Source organism: Typopeltis vanoorti, chromosome 13 (assembly GCF_054136105.1).
Source record: "Typopeltis vanoorti isolate ZY-2024b chromosome 13, IOZ_Tvanoo_1.0, whole genome shotgun sequence".
Taxonomy (NCBI): Eukaryota; Metazoa; Arthropoda; class Arachnida; order Uropygi; family Thelyphonidae; genus Typopeltis; species Typopeltis vanoorti.
This window is the reverse complement of record NC_143561.1, coordinates 83032095-83053734: the sequence shown is the minus strand read 5'-3', so window position 1 is coordinate 83053734 and position 21640 is coordinate 83032095. Positions and strand designations below refer to the sequence as shown.

Here is a 21640-nt window from a genome sequence, read left to right as displayed (position 1 = left end):
TTAGCAAAGGAGTTTGATCCTCTTTCCAAGGTGTTTACAATGTCCTTTGCACTATGTATATTGCTAAATGGAATATTCAAACTCATGCTACTATAGTGCTCAAAACTATTATAGATAAATGGATATACATGTTAAAAAACGTTTAATTTTCTTGACCAAAAAGCTCTGGAAAAACTTTTATTGGGATTATATTGATCAAGTGTATATAATAAACAACTAAGTTATACCTATTGGTATAACTTAGTTGTTTATTATATACACTTGATCAATATAATCCCAATAAAAGTTTTTCTAAATAGATATACCCCTGGAATTTTTTTTTAAATAAAATTCTGTTATTCTTATAATCGATTTTACTTAATGGTTAGAATCCACATTTTTTTATCCACAAATACTGTATTTCACAAAATGTTTAAATATTAACCTGCTCCCTTCCCACCCAAATCAATCAGTAGTTATAAATGCAGAGACCCAGATGGTACATATTATATTACATATAAAAAAGGTATCAAAGGATAGTCTCTGACAGCCTCTATCCCCTTAAATGAAGATAATTTATCTATTATCCAACACTGCATTCCAACTGTTAGAAATGTTGATCATATACCATAACTGTCAGTTGGAATAAAGAGTTGAGTTTATCAGATACTCCACAATCCGTATGAAATGTGTTCTCTGAATTCCAAAACAAAACTAAATTCCTTCCCCTAAATTAATAATAATAAAATTCAATGAATCTAAGCCAAACTTTTTGCACAGGCAATTTTTAAATTAATGTACCTCAGCAAAAGAACTAACATTTAACAGTTTTCAGCAATATCAATACTGTCAGTCAGCTCTGCTTCTAAACTGTTTATAATTTTCTCAACTAAGTTTGAAATCGATAAAAAAGGTAAAAAACAGAGGTTATGCACATTAATCATTTGGCCAAATATGAATTCACACAAAAATAAATGAAGATACAAATTCATTATTATAAATATTTTTCCACAAAATGAAGTATATCAGTAAAAGAAATCAGACTGTATAAGAATCTCACACAGAACAGGAAATTACTTGCACATAAGCTGGTAGACAAACTGCACTTTAATAGAATAAAAATACTTTGTAGCAGAAATTAAATCTTAGCAGCCTGGCATATTTAATAGTAAAAGAAAAAATATGTAAATATTGAAGCAAAAGAGAATAAATTAAAATAAACAACAGTGTACTAAAATAAATCTGGCATACCAAAAATTACTTTGTACATTATATTTTAATTAGAGGATTTATTCAAAGCATCCAATGGGGAATTTTGGATAAACACCACAAAAAAGGATATTTTAGTCCTTGGACTCCCTGGAGGTGTCAAATAATAATAATATACAGAGGCCGTCACAAAAAAGGTTTTCCATAACATGCTCAGCACTAGTAATTGAATGTGATAAAAAAAACAGTTAGGGCCTTATCACCACAACTCTAACAAAGAGTTAACAAAATTTAACAAATATTAATTAAACTGCAAGATATTACTAGCTAAATCATTCTGTACTAAGATTTAACTAATCTCTTAAAGTGTGTTTACATAAAAAAAAACCATCCTTTGAGAATGAACAGATTAAAAGAAACCTGAGCTTACGGAATTACGAACCTATGAATTGCAAATAATTACCTTGAACTTGATGTTTTATCACCAACACTGATGACGTCAGGGGTTGTTCAAAATCAACCAGGGATGAAAATTGCACTTAACTTAAAGAATCTGTTCCTACCTACCCACCCAATCTGATATTAGAAGGAAAATCTGAAGGTTTAGCGCTTATCATTAAACTATTGGTAATGACAGAAAGATGCTGTAAATTATGATTTACAGTACTTTTCTGCCTAACATTACTAAGAGAATCAAATATTGTGTTAATTCCCTATTGCTCTGCGATTGAGTTTAGCTTAATCGGGATATAACTCAAACATGTCGAGTTATTGCTGTAAAAAATCAAAACATTATTTAAAACGCAAAATTAATGAACGCAATTTGACGTTAAGAACAACATGAGATTCACAACAAGCATAAAAATAAAATTACGAAAAGTGAAATAAAAATGAAGTAAATATTTTTGTTAAAACAAGTTTTATATATTAAGGAAATGTATATATACGCTACTTCCTTAATAAGATTCTCTCTCTCTCTCTCTCTCTCTCTCTCTCTCTCTCTCTCTATATATATATATATATATATATATATATATATATATATATATATATATATATATATATATATATATATAAGAACTTTACGAATACTACGAACGTTCAATTTCCCATTCATAAAGATGAGTATTAAGACTGAAATTTCAATATCTGTATACATTAAATTTTAAAAACAATCACGTATTAATGCGAAAAAATTTTCAATTTTTTTTAAATCAAATTTTAACAGCCAGGTACAAAATCGATAAAGTCAAGTAATGAAGATTTAAATAGGATTGCCCAACACTAACTTAAATAACGTAAGAGGTAGGTAAATATGTTATGAGAGGTGTAATGCTCGAGTGTCCATAATTATCGTAAGGCGAACTTCGTTTTCTTATGAAGCGGTATCCTTTTCAGCGTCGGCAAGATGCAATAAGATAAACCGACCACCGTATAGTACATCACTCAGGTATTTCTTAAATTTAAATGATACAGCCGGCAGACAGAGACGCTCTGTCTGAATGACACAGTTCTGGTTAACATAACTTGTTAATCAAGTCACAAACCAAACTTTAAAAAAATAAAATAAATAAAATAAAATGTAGAACTTGCTGTAGCATATACTGTCATATCCATTGCCCATAACACCGGTGCAGGATGAGAGGGAGAGTGAGATGGAAGACTCGGCCATTCATTGGGTAAGGATATGTGTTAAAGGTACGACAGATACAGGCAAACACAGGCAGAGAGAGCGGAAGGTTTAAATAAAACATAGAAGTACAGGGAAGATATGCAAGGAAAAAAAACAGGTGAAGGTTATTAAAACGTACCTTGATTATGATCAAGAAGGGCTAGTTGGGATTTTAGCAGGACCAGGGTAAGTCTTGGGGATCTAACAGGAGAAGAGCAGGGTTTCAAACAAGGAAGGGCAGGAGACGATACCGGAGCTTAGACACTCTAACAAGGCTGTATTCCTACACGCCAAGCCGCGCCACCAGAAATCATTAAGTTCACGAGAAATACTCGGATTTCGTTCAAAGTGAGCTTCGCTAAATTACTGTATTTAGCTGAAACTTCACTTACTCAATATGTTGATAAACTTAATGCGTTCAATAGAGCGAATTTCGAAAGCGAAATGCATACAACTTTTTAGACTCCTGTATCATTACGCTGCGAAGAGGAGAATGAGCCGAAAAGCGCTATGTGCGCACACCTCATGAGGGCACGTGATGAAACTGCGATGCTGAAGCTACTAAATGAATATGTCTTATGTATGCGCACGTTCCGTTGTTTTGGGACCAAAGGATTCGAACTATTTCAGTTTTCCTTGGAATTTTTAGTTTAGATTTGATGCTTCTACTGGTAAATCATGCTTTGAGCATAGTGATGTAAATAATGAAACATGGAAAATTATACCCGCAATTCAAACTGAACATCGTGAAAACAGAGAACGGGTAATAAGATATTTTGTTCTTGATTTCGTCATTTTATGGAATGAAGAATATACTCATGAACTTACATAAACTATTAAAAAACTGATATCTACATGAGAATAAATAATAATGTAAAAAATAAATGAAAATACAAAAAATATATAAAATTGATGAAAATAGGGAAAAAAAATTCCTAGTCCGCCCACGGTACAAAATGTACCCGTTTCCAAATAACCTTTTGTGGGTGGGAGCAACAACAACAACAAAATCATACTGGTGTAGAGTGACAAAGAACTAATCGCTTCAACGCCGTTAATAAATAGTGGGGGGGGGGGGGGGGATAGCAACAAAGATACAAAAATCAGCAGGGAATAATTTTTGGTTTATCTTTAACACCCTTGGTTGAACGAATTTTTGGGTGCACTTTTTTTTTTTTCCCCGCACTCTCCGCATTGCGGAATTGACCGGTAGGCTAGGCCTGCAAAATTCGAGTCATAAAAAATAGTCTGGAAACAATTAACTGTTTCTGATTTATTTTTGACCGCTGATTTCAAATCTCTCTTCCATTTTTCTCTATCACGTAAGGGTTTTTCACAAAATGGATCTCAATATTACAGTAAAATAGCTTTAAACCGTATTATATTAAGTAAAATAACAGTATTTAAAATTTTCCGTAAACATTTTTGGAATGAAAGTATCGGGGGAAAAAACATTTTAATTAAAGTAATTAAAGATTAATCTTTAGTACACACTTTATATTTCGTTGTGGTGCCTTTTTCCTTCAATGCTTCTTTTTTAACTTTTTCTATGAAATTCTTTTCCCGGGTCGTCTCTCTGCAACATCCAGCAATAGTCCGTCATCAGACTGATACCTTCTTTCCATCTCCTTGATGTCTTGATGGAATCGCCCTCCTTGCTCTTTGCTGACAGTTCCCGGATTCTCAGGAAAGTAGTCTAAATGAGAGTTGAGAAAGTGCACTTTTAAGCTCATGGAGCATCCCAAATCCTTGAATTTTTGTAGCATGTCTTCCACAATCATTTTACAATTGGGGTCCTTGTGATTTCCTAAAAATTTGGTCATCACTTTTTCAAAGCTTTCTACGCTTCTTTTTCAATAGTTGCCATTTTATCTTCAAACAGTCTATCTTTCATAAGTTTCCTGATGTCGGACCGATAAAAATACCTTCTTTCAATTTTGCTGTAGATAATCCCGGAAATTTTGCACAGATGTAACTATCCTTCTTTCGACAAAGCCTTGACAAATTGCTTCATCAATCCAGCTTTATGTGAAGCGGGGGTAAAAGGATTTTTTTTCCCCGAGCAACCAGTTTCGTGTAACACATTTTTACTTCGAGGTTCTAATGTGACTCTTTCTGGCCATCCAATGTTGCTCTCGATCTCGGCTGTCTCACTTGCACAAATAAAGCACGGGTATTTGGTGTATCCTCTTTGTTGTCCCAAAATCACATATATGACTTTAAGATCATCGCAAACTGTCCATCCATGATCACTGTACTTAAGTTTGCTGAGAATGAAGGCTAAATTTTCGTATCGTTCTTTCAAATGCGCGTAATGAATGTGCTACTGGTAACCAGTAGCACATTCAATCTTCACACTAACTTAGAAAACATGCCAACACTTTCAGAAATATGATAACCTTAGTAGTCAACGACTAAAGTTCAACTAAAGAATCGCACAAGATTAGTTGAATCGGATTCAAATAAGACTCGGCGAATCAGATTCAAAGTAGCCACACAGATAAAAATCTGCATTCCTCCCTCCCTCTCCTATCTTAAGAATAAGAAGTTTCGTGGAAATTTCTTTATTTACCATAAAAGGGCACTTTAAAAAAGTACTTATACAACTAATTAGCTGTAAATAAAGGAGAATGAAAATAAATACCAATGCGCTGAATTTAAATGCAAATACTACTAATAAAAAGGATAAAATTAGAAATTGGTTAAAACTGGTGGGTGATGGAATTTTTTTACTATTTTTTCTGAACGCAGCACCTAAAAATCTATAAGAATCAATTATTACTTCTCAGACAGCTTTTCCATCGCAGGCCTGTGTTATGGCATTAATATACACGATTAAACAGAAAATAAAATAATAATAAAAAAAAACTTTTAAATTGAACAACTCTTATATACTGAATGATAGGTTAAAGAAGTTTGAAGCATATGCACTATGTTATTCAGTGACGCGCTCAAGAGGGGGGGGGGGGAGATTAAAAGTAAAGTATTAAAATACTCCTAAATCAGGGACCGAAAAGGATGGTCTCCCGAAATTACGAGGACAAATTAATACCATTACTGCATTATGTTTCCCATAATATTGAATGATCAGCGGGCAGAGAAATGAACAGATTCGTTTAGAATGAAGTCAAATCAAAAAACTTACCTAACACAATACAGGTTAGTGGTATTTATTACAGGGATTTTTTTAAAAAAAACTACTGCTGGGGTTAAACGTAGGAAAGGGAAGATATCGGCTCTGTGTTCCTTGACATCCCTTGTATTTAAAGTTGCATTCATTTACGGAAGCACACGGTGCTTTGAAAACTGGCTCAGAAGCATTCCAATTGAGAGAGAGAGAGAGATTGCAATAATAACTGCACCATGTCAAAAATGTTTCATGCTTTCCAACTAGTGAGCATCTTATAAGAATGTTGTTTATCCTGAATAGCATTCTAGGTGCTGAATGTTTTTATTATTATTATTGTTATTATTTATTTATTTATTTATTATATAACACTTTACTTTTCGGAGGTACGACTAATAAATTAGTTCATATAATTTACTTAAGTTTTTCGCTAATAACATTCTGGAAAAATTTTAATTCATATTGTAATACAGAAAATATTAAATCGGTTTCTTATTTGTTATTTAACTGAAAACTTACAATATTATTCGCTCGGATTCCTTAAGTAGAAGGAAGATCGTTCCTATCAATATCGAAAAGTAAGTAAGAAAGAAAGAAAGAATGGGATCCTGCTGACTATATGTCTAAAGCTAAGAGTTCCAAATCATAATTTCGAGCTTAATCTCCAAACTAAATGTATGGAGTATACATAAAAAATAAAACGGAATTTGATTATTCGCGCCAAATAGTCGGTCATAGCGCTTATCGTCTAAAAGCGATCACTGCGTAATTATATTTGCCAACAGCGTGGGTGTTGTTATTCTAATAATGGATGAGTATGTATGTACTCCGTCGTTTGAGTTAAGATGAACGCCATGATAAACGATGTGAGTATTGCTAAAGATACTGAAAAAAAAAAGAATTTTAGACGAAATTTACAGTGTAACAATATAATAGTTTTCCATTCGCATCATTCAACTTTAAAAATATTAAAATGTGAGTGAATTTCAAACTTTCTTTAATACTCTTTCCTGGAGATATTCAATATCACTTTTGTGAAGCGCAACTTACCTTTTGCAATACCGAGATTCATAAAACATGCTTTGGAGTGCGTGAGAACTTAATGTTATAAATTCCAGTGATATTTTTCTAGTTGGTTTTTCAACGTGTATCCGTGCTTGTAACAGTAATTTTATAATTTTAGTAGCAAATTGGATAATGAGGATAATAATGAAAGGGAATTTTGTTATATCGGAGGTACTTTTGAAGTGAGCAAGATATCGAATAAAATAAAGGAGAAGGATTGTTACTTTAAATACAAAATAAAGCAAGTCTAAAGGGCAGAAAGAGTTATTCATGGAGCACAAATGTGCCAAAGTGGAAAATTGCAAAGATTACATCTATATAAGCTAAGGGAAAAAAATAGATCGATTTCCTCTTCATAGTAATAACAAAATTGTCAGAGAAAAGTGTATATATGATCCGTCGGAGTTGACGACTCCTTATTTTTAAAAACTTAAGCTACGAATAATTTTTAAAGTTTGCCAGTCACATGTTTTAGGTAAAAACAGTTGTAACAAAGAACTAGTCTATATCTTTTGTAAATGGAATAATTACAGCAATTTTCAACAACGATTTCAGTTTTTTTTTTTTTTATATATATATATATTTTAAATGAGTCTCATCCAAGAAAGCTGTTAAATCAGCGCATTAATTCTGGGAGTGGATTAGATAAGGATAATCGGGACTCGTTCTAGAGACCAAAAATATTAAACCACCACTTCAGACATTCAATAAGCATGGTGGTAGTCTCACAATCAAGAAATGAAATTCATCTACCACTTAAATACATTCACAAACACCCACGCTTGCGATCGGATTCAAACCCACACGGTCTGTGAGTTGGAGAGTGGAGATATCATCAACTTGGCTACGAGGCCTGCGTCAGTCCGTTTTCCATACACTTCAGACGACAAAAATAAGTAACTAAATAAATTAAAATAACTGAAAAGAGAAACAGTTTAGGAATTATCTGCTACCATCAGGGAATGTATTATTTTTATGGAGATCTCTCAGTTATTTTATACTCCTTATGAGCAGCTGCAATGCATAACAACTATTGGACTGTCATGGAGGATATTTCTTGTATACGTCAGTAAAATATCATAGTGAGTGAGGCTATAAGATACTTCGTGAAAAATGGCCTAAAAAGGGCGTTAGTCAAAGAGATGAATATAATAATAAAGAATCAGCTGCAACTTATTGAAAAAGTGGGAAAACTATAAAAATCAATTCATTTTACAACACATATCGAAATATTACTTCTGATTTCTAGCCATGCTCGCAGCTAAATTATTCAATTATTACAACCACTGTGTTAGGAATTCTACTGGGAAAAAAAGAAAAAGAAAAGAAAAATTCATTATTTTTTCTTTCGAAAAAAAAGTAAATTAAACGAAGAAGCTGTATATGATCAAACAAAGACGCCGGTTTTATTTTGAACAAAAATCTCCAGGAAAATAAAATTTAAAAAAAAAAAAAAGTTCTACGAAGAATTCAAATTCCGTAATAAATAGGCATTGCTGTCAGTTAAACCTATCTGTTTATAAATTCATTCTGGAAATATTTCCACGCATGTTCTGATTGTGTTGATCGTCTGGTGACATACGTACGCGCACGTGTGTGTGTGTGTGTGTGTGTGTGTGTGTGTGTGTGTGTGTGTGTGTGTGTGTGTGTGTGTGTGTGTGTGTGTGTGTGTGTGTGTGTGTCATCAGCCAGATAATTTTGCCTATTTTTTACCACTAATATGTCTGATTAACATTTAGCTATTTCATAAAAAGAGATAAAAATCTGCCATCAAACTATCGATCTATTGCTTCACTTGATTTCTTTATAAAATAATGGATAGGGGTTAATATCAGTCAGATTCTCCATTGCCTGGAACCCACCATCCATTAACCAGTCACTAACATGGACACCCAGTGTCACTCCACAGCATATCACCCTTACTTATATCAACTACATTTAATTATGATCTATAATCAGGTTCCCAGAAACTTACAGTAGGTCTCGATGTTTAAGTCATTCGACCGGATTCAACGGAAGAATTCTTAGCACTTCTTTAAACAAGTTTAAATATATCTGTATAAATGAAACAATTTCGTTTGTGGTCTGTTAACTAAGCCGGATGCCATGTTTCCATTCTCCAATAGCAAAAAAGCTTCCGTTTGCGTACAGTCATCAGGGCATATATTTACTGATATCGTGAATAAATTTTCTATTATTTTAATAATGGTAGTTTTGCTAATTGCAAGTTTTTCTCCTAAGAATTCTTAGAATCGAAAGGTCGTATCGTCCTTTCGGTTGAGCTACGCATGCTCAATGAGGTGGGTTAAAAAGGATGAAAATAATATATTTACACTTTTAGTGCTTTTGTATATCAGCTGGTTAAAAAAAAAAGAGAGAGAGAGAGAGAGAGAGAGAAGAAATCTTTACATGCGAAAGTTACTTATCCTGTCTTAAAATAAGTGGACTAGATATATGCTATAATTTTTAAAGAAAAAAAAAATGTGATGTAGATACACGTCTGGCGTATTCCATGCCTGACATGACCACTCCTAAGTAACTATGCGCTACTGAGGATTCAAAAGACATAATACGCTGGACAATATACTCGTTTAAAACGGGACCGTGGTGGTCAAATTACTGGTTCTTTCTCAGAAAACAGTCTAAAAGAATAAATGTAGAAAAGGAGAAAATTAATGTGTCTTAATTTAATCAATAAGGGGAAACCATAACAATTATCGACAATTCTTCGCATAAATAAACTCTAGACCAAATTTGATATTTAATAGCTCTCAATGTCGTTGAATGTCTTTATCAGTTTCCGTTCCTTAGATAATCATTTATTACAACTCTTTCCTCTTATACTAATACTGCACATGTGCTTTATGACATGACTAAACCTTCTTTTGAAATCATTCAATCTTGGTGATGCAATCTTCCAGTATACAACTAACCATTAAACAAAAATAATCCATGCCACATCGTCATATAAACCACGTACTTTTTTTTTAAAGGCAACTAAAATAAACTTCCAACGATTTCAACATATATGAAAAGAAAATTCACGAAATACTACTTATCTTGGCAACATTTTGAAACAATTGATTTATCAGAGGTACTGTTAAGTAGGAAGACGAAAACGAGGCACTTCAGTTAGACACAACAAAGGTGGCGGGCAACATATATAAAAATATAAAGATTTTGTTTTTCACTGTATATGAGGAAATAGTAAAAAGAAAAATTACGTATGAAATGTTAACTGAATGTTTCTGAAGAACTGATTTCTAAATAAAAATATTTAAACAAAAAACAACAAAAATATTTTTTGTTGTTGTTATTTCGCGCACACAGTGAAAAAGAAAACATAATTTTGTCTTTCAATTGTATTCTTATATATGTTTCTTTGCAAGCATAATTAGCATTTTCTCTCTCGTCATGGGGCTACTTTGGTGGTAGAGGGCGCTGACTTACTGCTACTGCAAAGCCGATTATATTTAATCAATGTATCCAGATACGAAAAATAAATAAATAAGGAATATACAGAAAGAAAACAATTACAGTATATAAAACAATTATAAGAAAGCTTAAGAATTCAAAAAAAAAATATTATGACAAATAATAAAAAAAAGCTCATGAATAGTATATTATATTATGAACACTGTTACTTATGACAAAGTGTTTACTACAACTAAACGTTACTATGCAAACCTAACTGTGTGATTTTTTTTTCAATTTCAGTTCTATAACTATAGAGACGGATAAAAATAAAACAAACATTAAATAAATTAAAACTTGTTTAAAAGATTATGCCAAATCACAACTAACGCTTACGGACAACGACACTATCTTGAGGGGAGGTGGGTGGCTAAGCAGTATTATTGTGTTAAGTGTATTCCATTTATTTTTCTCTCTAGTTGCTGTACTAATTGCATGCATTGCTTTAACTGTAGCCACCGACTTCTCAAATGTTCTATTTATTTATTACAATCGTTTGTCTCCAGTTCATCGTTTCTCTGGTGCAATTTCTTCCAACACAATGGAGTGAGCACCTCGATTAACTCCCATTCTTTGGTTAATCATCTACTGTGACTCTATAAAGACGGATATTAAGTGAACTAAATAGTTCACGTACGGTACTTACAAAGTATCGTTTCGATCTTACACCTGTTTTCGCCAAGGAAACTAAGGGAAAATGGAGCATTCAGTTGATTTTAATGTGGAACAATAAACCTGTCTGTTTCTAGTCAATAAATACAGGTACTGTAAAGAGTGTTATCGTGCTATATGAAACAACTTCAGGTTGTTCAAATCCCATATATATATATTATCATCTGCGATCTGTTAGTATTACTAAATGTCATAGAGGAATAATTTATCTAGAAAACAATCGATTAAATCAAATCACAGAAATTCCTGAGTTTACCATCACTATACTACTAATTTCATTGAAACAGTCTTGAAAAACTGGGGATTTTTCCATGTCAAACAACTCTTGCTAAAAAATGAATATTCAAAGCAACGTCACCATGACAACATGTTTTGGAACCAGAAGGGTGTATTTCTTTAGTTTCTTAACCAGGACAACAGTGTGAATGGTAAGAACTACTGTAATTTGGATCAGCTGCAACTAGCTAGTCATCGCAACGGTCCTGGATTGCTGCATGAAGGTGTCTTCATACTGCACGATAAAGCCCTGTGACGAACTGATTGACACGAGAGAGAGAGAGAGAGAGAGAGAGAGAGAGAGAGAGAGAGAGAGAGAGAGAGAGAGAGAGAGAGAGAGAGAGAGAGAGAGAGTGATTATAATAGAACTAGGGGAGGGGAGAAAGAGGATTTCTAGACTTCAACGCACACCCTAACCTCCCGCCCTGCACCAACTCTTGGGACCACTGGCTCGCAAGCGATTTGCAACCAACAGAGGTATGTAGCACATTATCTTTACCTGGTTGAAAACATTCGACACTGGCTTCGAAAATCTACATTAGGATTGGTGTAGCGGGGAAAATTCAAAACATCTTCTGCTATATGAAAATATGATGTGCACCAAAAATACACTTGCTATGTATCATACATGCATCTAAGTCCTTCAGTGATATGTATATATAGTTCTTCATATAAGAATACTAACACTCGCTAGCATATGAAGCTGTTAGCTTGTGATTTGCACTCCTCGAATACGCAATATGAGAATCCAATTTTTATTATTATTATTACCACTACTACTATTATCACTTCAGCAACACAAACGACCATTAGCAGAATTTATGCAAAACAGAGAGCAATAAGCAATTTCCGATGTACAGTCTTCTGTACTACCGTTTGCTGTGAAGTTGATATTCTCAAACTGGTTATCACCGTCAATTACTTGAAATTGCAATGTGTAAGCATGTGAATTTGTCTCAGACTTGTATGAAAGCAAGCTAGTACCTTTTGTACTTGATAGAATTTGAATGTCTCATCTGAAAATGTTACTTAAACAAAACAATCAACAAAACTGATTGATTTTATGTTAATTTTACCAATTGTAAGAGTAAAAACAAGTTATCTGAACGCTACTTTGTATGTGTGTATTTTTATGGCAATTCTACAGATATAACCGCTTCTAGATTGGTTCCAATTTCAGATAAAAAAAAATTATTATTATTGTCGAGAGTTCTATAGCATATATCAGAATGTGGGATGTCTCTATTTCATCGGCATGACTGATTTAAGCTTCGAGTAGAAGTTATTCAACTTTAAAGGCAATTAAAAGCGCTTCATGCGTCAAAGGAAATCATTAATGAGTCTAACGTTAAGCCTACATGAACGATAGAATAAAAGAGCTACATACCGATACAGGATGCTTCCTTTCACAGGTGTCCGAAAGATTAATGGCTGTTTTGTCTAACAGTCGGGGATATCTCCATTTGCAATGGGAACAAGATGAACTGATATATTAGAAAAGTGGTGAAAATTAATGCAGTAACAAATTGTTTTCGGAAGTGACGAAGGAGAGAAAGGGGAAGAAAGAGAGTTAGTATCCAAAGCATTTTTCTATTCTCCAGCTAATATCAATGATGAAAATCGATACCGAATGATGTAGATCCTCTTTTCCCCCAGTATCAGTCATTCTTGCGATAACGGTAAAGTCTCTCGTCGCAGAACCTCGGACTAACGAGCGCACTAGTGAGATTCCACATTTGTCCTATATTTGGAAAGACCACGGTTCGAATTCCGCTTAGAAAGTGGAAACCTCCATAAGAAGTTTTACAATTAAATGAATTGCATCGACCTGTTTCATACGAAGATGGATTGGGTTTTTCCTCGAATTTTAGATCTCGAAAACCGGAAAAGAGAAAAGCAGATGCAAACAACACACTTGCCTCATAACCATAGTTATTTTTCGGCCGTAATTTGAACCGAAGGAAATCTTTTGAAAAACAGAAATACCGGGAGAAAAACACGCAGTTAAAAGACAAAAATATATTCGCCTCATCATACCCACAAAAGGTTTTAAACTTATTGCACGTCAGTACCTTGGGTGAGTAGGGTTGGGTTGGTTATGGATGAGATAATCCTTATGTCCCTACTCTAGGGAACAAACATACAATTTTTTCCAGCTATCTTATTAGGCATCTCGAATAACAGAATCTTATCTCGTACTAAATCTCATACTAGACGGCGAAATTCATCTACCACCTAAACACTCACAAACATCCAAGGTTGCAGTGGGATTCGAATCCATACCTAGAGTGGAAGGAGCTATCCACTCGACCAGCAAGCTCAAGTGTGGGTCTGTTTTAACAACCTGTAGCGACTGGCTCCTACCGGCTTAGTGATTTGTTGCATTGCTTGCTAAGCGAACACAAATACGTGTTTTGTTTGTTTGTTTTGGAAAATTTAAAGATTGTAGAGAGGAAAACATAAATAAAAAAATCACATTTCGTTAGGGTTTTACATGTTTCTTCTATGTTTTGTTTTGAAAAAAAAATTGCTAGCGCAACTTTCTGAGTAAAGGTATTTTATACGTGTATTTCTGTTTTTTTTTTTTTTTTTTTTTTTTTTTTTTTAGTAAAGTAATTTATTTACTGCAAGGGAGAGAGGACTTAGACTGTAGTTTGTTTGTCTGATATTCTTTATTAATCCTGGTATCGGCAAGCCGTTTTCTAAATTTGACTCTCCCCACACACGAGGTTTCTGTATATAATGTGGGAAACGTCTATAAAGAGGAAAAGAAAAACTAATACATTTATACTTAAAATTATTTCAGTCAAAATGTGGGGGGAAGATTTTTGTTTTGACATTCTGCAATATGGCCAACGCAAACCATGCTACCGTAGTTAGCGTTGACTGTTGAAATATTGAATCCAACTAAAAGGCACAATTCTGAAATTTAGAAAAACAATTCACCTCATCCCGTCTTTAAAAAAATTTTTAAAACATTTCTTTATAATGCCTAACATGTTTCGGCAAAAATGATGCGTCGTCAGGCACGCGAAAAGAGTAACCAGCACCTTCATTGCAGCAAATATGACTCCAGCAAACAGCCTCTTATGCCAAAACAAGTAGAGAAATGGTTTAAGACAACTATAAAATATTGTTTTGTAAGAGTCTTCTTCTATTTATTAACATCATAATCAATCTAAATAACATCAGACTTTCGGTTCGATGACAGTCATCGAACCGAAAGTCTGGTTAGATTTAGGTACTTTTTCTCTGTGAATTCCACCCACAAAAAAGTCGCAAACCTATAGTACAACTTCAGGGGTACAATAAACAGCACCTTAGTGTCACACCAGGCGATAAAATTCATCTCTCACCTGCTGACATCCATGTTACAGTAGATTCGAATCCACAACCTGTTGGGAGGAGAGTAGGTATGCTGTATACTCGGCCAACCAGGCAGTAGTGCAAGCATTTCTTCTCTTTCTTTTCTTTTTATTTATTTATATTTTGACAAATATACTAAAATAGTCCGACTGAAACCAAAAGTGAGATACCTTGTCAAAGTGTACGGAATTCATTAAATTGCATTCAGTCCATGAGAAGTGATTACTGTCATTTCGAATAGGTTTGCTAAATTTTGTCATTAAAACTGCTCCTAGTGTAACGAAAATTGTGATGGCGCAATAAATTTAATGTCCATTCCAGATACCAAAAGTCAATAAAATTCAATCTGCTAGAACGGAGGAGTAGCGTTTGCATGCTCGAACGTTTTATAAAACCGAAGGATAGGCAAAAGAAAGTTAAGCGATATTACGGATTTTGCAAAACGAACTAAAAATAAATAAATATAAATATAAATAAAACTAAGTGAGTCCACATGGCAATTAAAGCATATAGATTCGAAAATACTTGTACAATTTGTCTGCGTTGCTGGTTTTCTTAGGTAAATCTTGGGGAAGATTAAAATATATCTGCTTCTGGCTGATGCAGCAAACTGTCTTCTCTTACATCCAAGCTGAATTTAGAAAAGCCAACTCAGTAAAGCCATACATTAAACTCATATTCTAACAGGCAGCTCCGGAATTATTTGCCCCACAATTCATAAATTTGTCAAGAAATTATTTCATGAAAATATAACACTAGAAAAGATAACAAAAAAGTTATTTATGCAATACGTAAAGAGTCCTATTGCAGTAAGATTAATCCTAGCTTCTTCAGTTAGCATGTTTATCACAAAGATGAAAGCAAGTCTCGAAACACATCTATTTTAAAAATAAGCTGATTTTTTAAACGTGAAGAAAAGTCAAAGTTTGTAAGATCCACCTCTTACCCCACCTTCTTGCGTAGCTCTTTCAAATAAGATTTACCTACTGTGAAATAAGCAATTCTGAACACAAACAATATGTTTTGTTATGCTAGTATCTAAACGGGAATCACCATGATGCCAAAACAGAACAAATATAAGTTTGTTCTGTTTTGGCAAATATAAATGCCTAAGCAAGATGCATATGTTTATATATCTGAATTTCTGACAAGATCATGTACTGTCTAAAAGATTTTTGTACTGGAGGTTTCTGTATTTCTTTTGTTTGTATTGTGTTATTTTAATCTCTTATAAGCACTTGTAGATATTGAGAACTGGTTATTATTTTTAAAATTATATTTAGTTATTTGGATAACAGTTTTTAATCCAAATGTTTCTTTTCAAAATTTGTAACTGACATTCCACTGAATCGACAACGTTCTTTGGTGGAAAGACCAGGGTTCGAACCTTTGTTCTTGAAACTTGGAAACCTTTATCAGGGCTTTTCAATTGAAGGTGAGTTAGCCGGTTATCTCACACAAAAGTAGTAGGCTTATGGCTCCCGAATGCTCGCGTTTTTCGTCCTGCGAAACAGACACACTGAAGAGAACACACACACACATATACACACTCAGGATACTACGAGCGCAAAGATTACCCCCCACCCATTCCATTGCATCTGGTTTGGAAAGCCTTCATAATCTACGCATTAGCGTAAAACAGGAGGAACATAAAGTGACACCGCATTTTATTAATTCAGGAAACGGAGTACTATTACTACTGAAGATGACGATATATTAAAATCTAATAACCCGTTCTTCTTTATCTTATAGTAATTATTTTATAATACAACTTATTTGTAATTGGCCAGTTATATTGCTGATGTAACTATATTTATAGGAACCACTTCAGACTGCCAGAGTTGGGGATTTAAATCTATAAATGGATGAAGCTTAATTAGAATCGGCATTCATCTCAGGAGAGGGCGCATTGCATACACCTCCATTAAATAAGCATTCAACTGTTTTTCTGTTTACCGGTGGATTCGTTTTCTTTTTTTTTGGGGAGGGGGAGAGAAGATCCCAGTTTCCGGCCAATTCGAACTCTCCAGCTAGGACATTTTCGCTTCCGACTGCGGTACAAAGACGCAACTAATAGTTCTCATTTTAGTTAACTCAAATATCAAATTATATCAGCTAAATCTTCAAGGATAGATTAAAAAATAAGCTGCTGGAATTTATCTTACATTGGAGTAAGAAAGACTGCGAGTTTAATGTTGAAGATCACTGAATGATCCAGTTATAATAAGACAAAAACTAAGCAGCTGTGGGATAAGAAATAAGAATATTAAGTGAGCAAAAAGACGAGCTGTTATTATTATTATTTTTTTTTTTTTGTTCAAGGCAGCGGACTTTTAGAAATGCTTCAGAGACAATATTATGTTGCAGGCAAAGAAAGAGTATCTGACATTTCACATATGAGAAAAACTAAATGAATGAAATATATTTGAATTTTATACAAAAATTCAGAAACGATTTCGTTTCTGAATTTCAGAAACGAAAATATTCAGATTTCGTCAGAAACGAAAGAGGAAAGAAAATGTTAAATATATAACAAGATATGCTCCCATAAGGTAAAATATGCTAAAGGCTGTTATTTCAAATAGATTAATCTTATGAAAACATTACAGCCGAAAGCAGTGTACCGTCTGAAATGCATGGTTTCAAAACATATTTTGGTTGTTTGTGTAGAAAAAAGCTTTTCGAAAACACACATCTTCTGTGATGATCAACAAATGTCATCTATATAAATACTTACGGAAAATAATCCAGAGAGGGAGCCTCCGTAGCTCAGTCGGTACAGAAGAGTTATTCTATCATATTCATTCTTTCTTTTACTTACAGAATATCGATAGATTTCTTGTGTATTGTCGTTAGCACGCAGACCCAGTTTCTTTTCATATTCAGACTTTGCTTTCCGCACAACAGTTGTGACTATTCTAGCCTGCTGCTTATAACGTTCATAACGGATGTCATCCTTATGTACACGGTATGCCTTCCACATCGGACTTTTCTTACGAATCTCTTGCTTAGTAAGATTACACATCCATTTCTCCTACCCTATTTATTCTTAACTCTCGTGAAACATTCTGATATCGCATCATTTAAGTAATGTTTAAATGCTTCCCATTCAGCAACCGATACTTTTCCGCTGAACTCAGTATACTCCTCAGCTGGTCATAATTTCCTGCTTTGTAGTTCAGCATGTAACCTTTTCTGAATGGAACATTCGTAAACTTGGTCACTTCCCAAGTGAGTACCACACGATCACTGTCACCAAACGGAGGCAGAATAGTTACATCTTTAACTGAAACGCCCTCTGACAGTATAATCAAATCTAGCACTCTTTGCCCTCGAGTTCCTTCTGTCACATGCTGCTTGAGGAAGTTGTCCCGCAACAGCTCAACAAATGCATTCTCATTCTTCTCATGAGATTCTTCTGCTACCCAATCAATATTTGGATAATTAAAGTCTTCCATTATGATCACTCTTTTCGCGCTCATTCTTTTCTATATGGTGATGCATTTCTTCATCACTAGCAACCGATCCACGAGGTCTGTAACAACATCCCACTATGTAATTGATCTTGATAGATTTCAGCTCACACCAGATGACTTCAAACTCGCTATATTGACTGGCTCACATATTGACTAAGGTAACAAATTCTACCCCTTTGTTTCTGATATCCTAGCATTCGTGTACAGACAGAATAATCTACCTGCATGCTCTTTTGTATACTCTTGTCCGCAGTCTGCATGATATAATTAGACAAGTTGCAGACAGGCTCGGCCAGAGGCAGGGGCAAAATGGGCGAATGCCGCAGACGGAAAATTTACAAAGAGTTTATGTTATAATTATACTGGAGACAGAAAAAATTAAAAATAAAAAAAATTATTTTTTTTTTATATTTGTTTTGTCATGTTTAATGTGATTTATGTAATATTTATAAACTGTGTTAAAATTATGTACTCATATTATATAATAAACACAAAAATATTTAATTAATTTATTATTATTTATTTATTCACTATATATATATATATATATATATATATATATATATATATATATATATATACAGTATATATACAATTTCGACCGTAGGGCGGGATAACATATGAGATTTATAAAAAAATTAAAAGTTGCTCGGGCTGGCGCTGCTTGCAGATCTTTATTCTTTTCTAGTGTCTTATATATATATAGGCATCTTTGCACACGTTTGATGGGTCCGAACCGGAAGAACACAAAGTCGAAATCGTACTCTCCTCGTCAACATTTCCATGACAAAGCCCATTCCCATCATTAACACAGTTATACAATATTGTCGCTCTTACATTCTCACCATTCCTACCTTTATAATTTAGTTTCCCTAACTCTGTGTTAGGTCTCATACCAGTTATTAGTTTTTCCAGCCTCCTGATGCCAAACCCATTCAGGTGTAAGCCATCCCTCTTATACAAATCCAATCTTCCCTCTAACTCACTCCACACATCCAAAAACTCTCATCCATTCCTTCTGCACAGCCTACGCGTCGAATCGTTTGCTATGATAGCCCTTCTTCTTAATTCATTTTTATCATAGCGAGGTAAGATACCGATGATTTTCACTTTCGCACCCTTCACCTCTTCGCTGCTTCCAACAACCCTTTCATGTTTTCTCTCATACTGAACTTATCGCTAGTTAAGTCATTAGTACCTACTATAATTACGATCTCGTTTACTTTTCTTTCTGTTTTTGAATTGCTTCTTTTATATTCTTAATTTCCGGGAAAACTCGAAGTTATAACTCGCTCATCAATAGCATGTTTTATTATAGAGTCACCATACCAAATATAAATTCTTTCTTTTTACAAAGAACATTACTTACCTGATTTCCGTTACTTCCTGGTTTACCTGATTCCGGGCTTTGTTGTTTCTTGTTTTGCTGCTTAATTTTCTTTTTTTCTCGATATTTCTTTAAACGCCTCGACTTTTTGTAATTCCCGTGTAGTCTCTCTGATGATCTGCTTTAATTTTGCTATTTTGGAGGTTAATTCATTTTCATTAACCTTTTCCAGCTCTCCAATAACCTCGTTAACGGGGAGGGCCTTCTTGTTCTCGCCTGCAGTGCTCTTCTTAGCATTACGTTTCTTATTACGTGTTTGGCGCCATTTTAAACTTATTATTGAAATATCTTAATAAAAAAATATATTATAAAATACTAAATAAGTAAAAATGCTAAAATCTACACTAATATACTATAAAACACTAATTTTATTGGAATTACAACCTCCCTAAATGAAACAGTGATTTGCTGTAGAGAAAAATGGAAAGAACACATACTAAGAATGAATAGAAGCAGAATACCCTAAACAAATTCTAAATTACCACCCAAAAGGTACTCGATGCAGAGGAAGACCCTTAAAAAGATGGAATTGAGTCCGGAATAGGCCACTTGGCCTATAAGCCTGGAAAGGAGGAAGAAGAAGAAGACACTAATTTTATAAGGGAAAACACAATAAAACATACAAAAATCACCAAATTTTGTGATCACCTGTTTTTGCTAGGACAATCTGTTTGTAATCAATGAAAATACTACTTAGGCTAATCTTGCGCGAAACGCAATGTTGGTTTCCAAGAACCGCATGTGGCTCGCAAGCTGCGTTTTGCGAATGTTTTATGTATAACTCATCGAAGAATTAATTAAATTCCATAATTAATTACGTAATACTGCATCATTTCATTTAGTAGTTAAAATAACTGAGCGAAATTCGGGTAATAAAACCCACCTAGAACCGCACTTTGGATGGACCTTATTACTCAGCTTCAGTTAAATACGTATTACATAAGCATTGCTATTTCTGTAAAGAAATAACTGTCACGTGCAGAGTGAATGTTTAAGGCAATTTAGTATTTAGATTTGCTTTTAAGCAATTAAATTCACACTCAAAATGTGGGAATCGCGAATGGCATGGTGAGATTTATTCCAACTACTTTTCATAAGAATGGAGTTTTCTGTTCTTCATTTATCCTGCGAATAGCAAGTTCTACGACGATTATTCTTATTTGACTCAATATTCTTATAAATAGAGAAGACAAAGCGAAAGAATATAGCGTTGTGTTATCCTTTTAGATAGCAAAATAAAAGGTAGAACTATTCTAAGATGGAAATAAAACTATCCCGAAGTGCAAAAATGAAGAATGCTATAAGATGGAAGCATTCTAACGTTGGCCATACCTGAGTTGTAAATATTTCTTTTAACGAAGTTTTTCCATGGCGCTCATCCAAAGATGTGTCATATAATGAATAATGAAAGAGTATGAGCGATAAGAATGTGCCAATATGCCAGAGAAAATGCAATCCCAAGTGTAAAAGATAATAATGATTGTGGAATTTAATGATATACGGATGTCCATTTTGAGTAAGTTAGAAACGATTTAGAAACAATGCTAGAGACAACTAGAAACAAAAAAAAAAAAATTTATGAATTTCAACCAACTACCAGAGAAGTGGGGTTTGTTAATAATATTTAATGAATTATAACAGAGATAAATTATGCCCTATGGTCGAAAATTTTACAGATACGGTTTAATATACACGAATATTTAATTTAGACAGCCGTTTTCAAATGTATGTAGTTAGCGAAATTTTGACCTAGAATGAAGGAAATAACCTATTTAGAATATAAATGTAGGTGTTTTATTCATTTATCTTCGAGTGTAAAAAATATCAAAAAAGACATTGGATTATTTTCATCATGATCATGTATTTTTGATGTGATTTGTTTAACATCGCAGTAGCAATGGAATTCACATAAGCAGGTATGGTTCAAATAAGACTTG

At 33.8% G+C, this 21640-nt stretch overlaps 1 protein-coding gene across 6 annotated transcripts in view; it reads right to left on the bottom strand.

The window, feature by feature from the left end:
- Positions 1-21640, bottom strand: part of LOC150100319 (poly(rC)-binding protein 3-like) — an 874229-nt gene that overhangs the window by 782578 nt on the left and 70011 nt on the right. For 2 of the 6 annotated variants that reach the window (XM_090403219.1, XM_090403225.1), the window contains exon 1: positions 3000-3143. The exons of 1 other annotated variant lie outside the window; for it this stretch is intronic. The gene's annotated coding sequence lies outside the window, so the exon portion shown is untranslated. Of the gene's footprint in view, positions 1-2999; positions 3144-6005; positions 6027-21640 lie in introns of those variants that run through there. 3 more of the 6 variants (XR_016549294.1, XM_090403223.1, XM_090403222.1) reach the window with 3 other exon arrangements.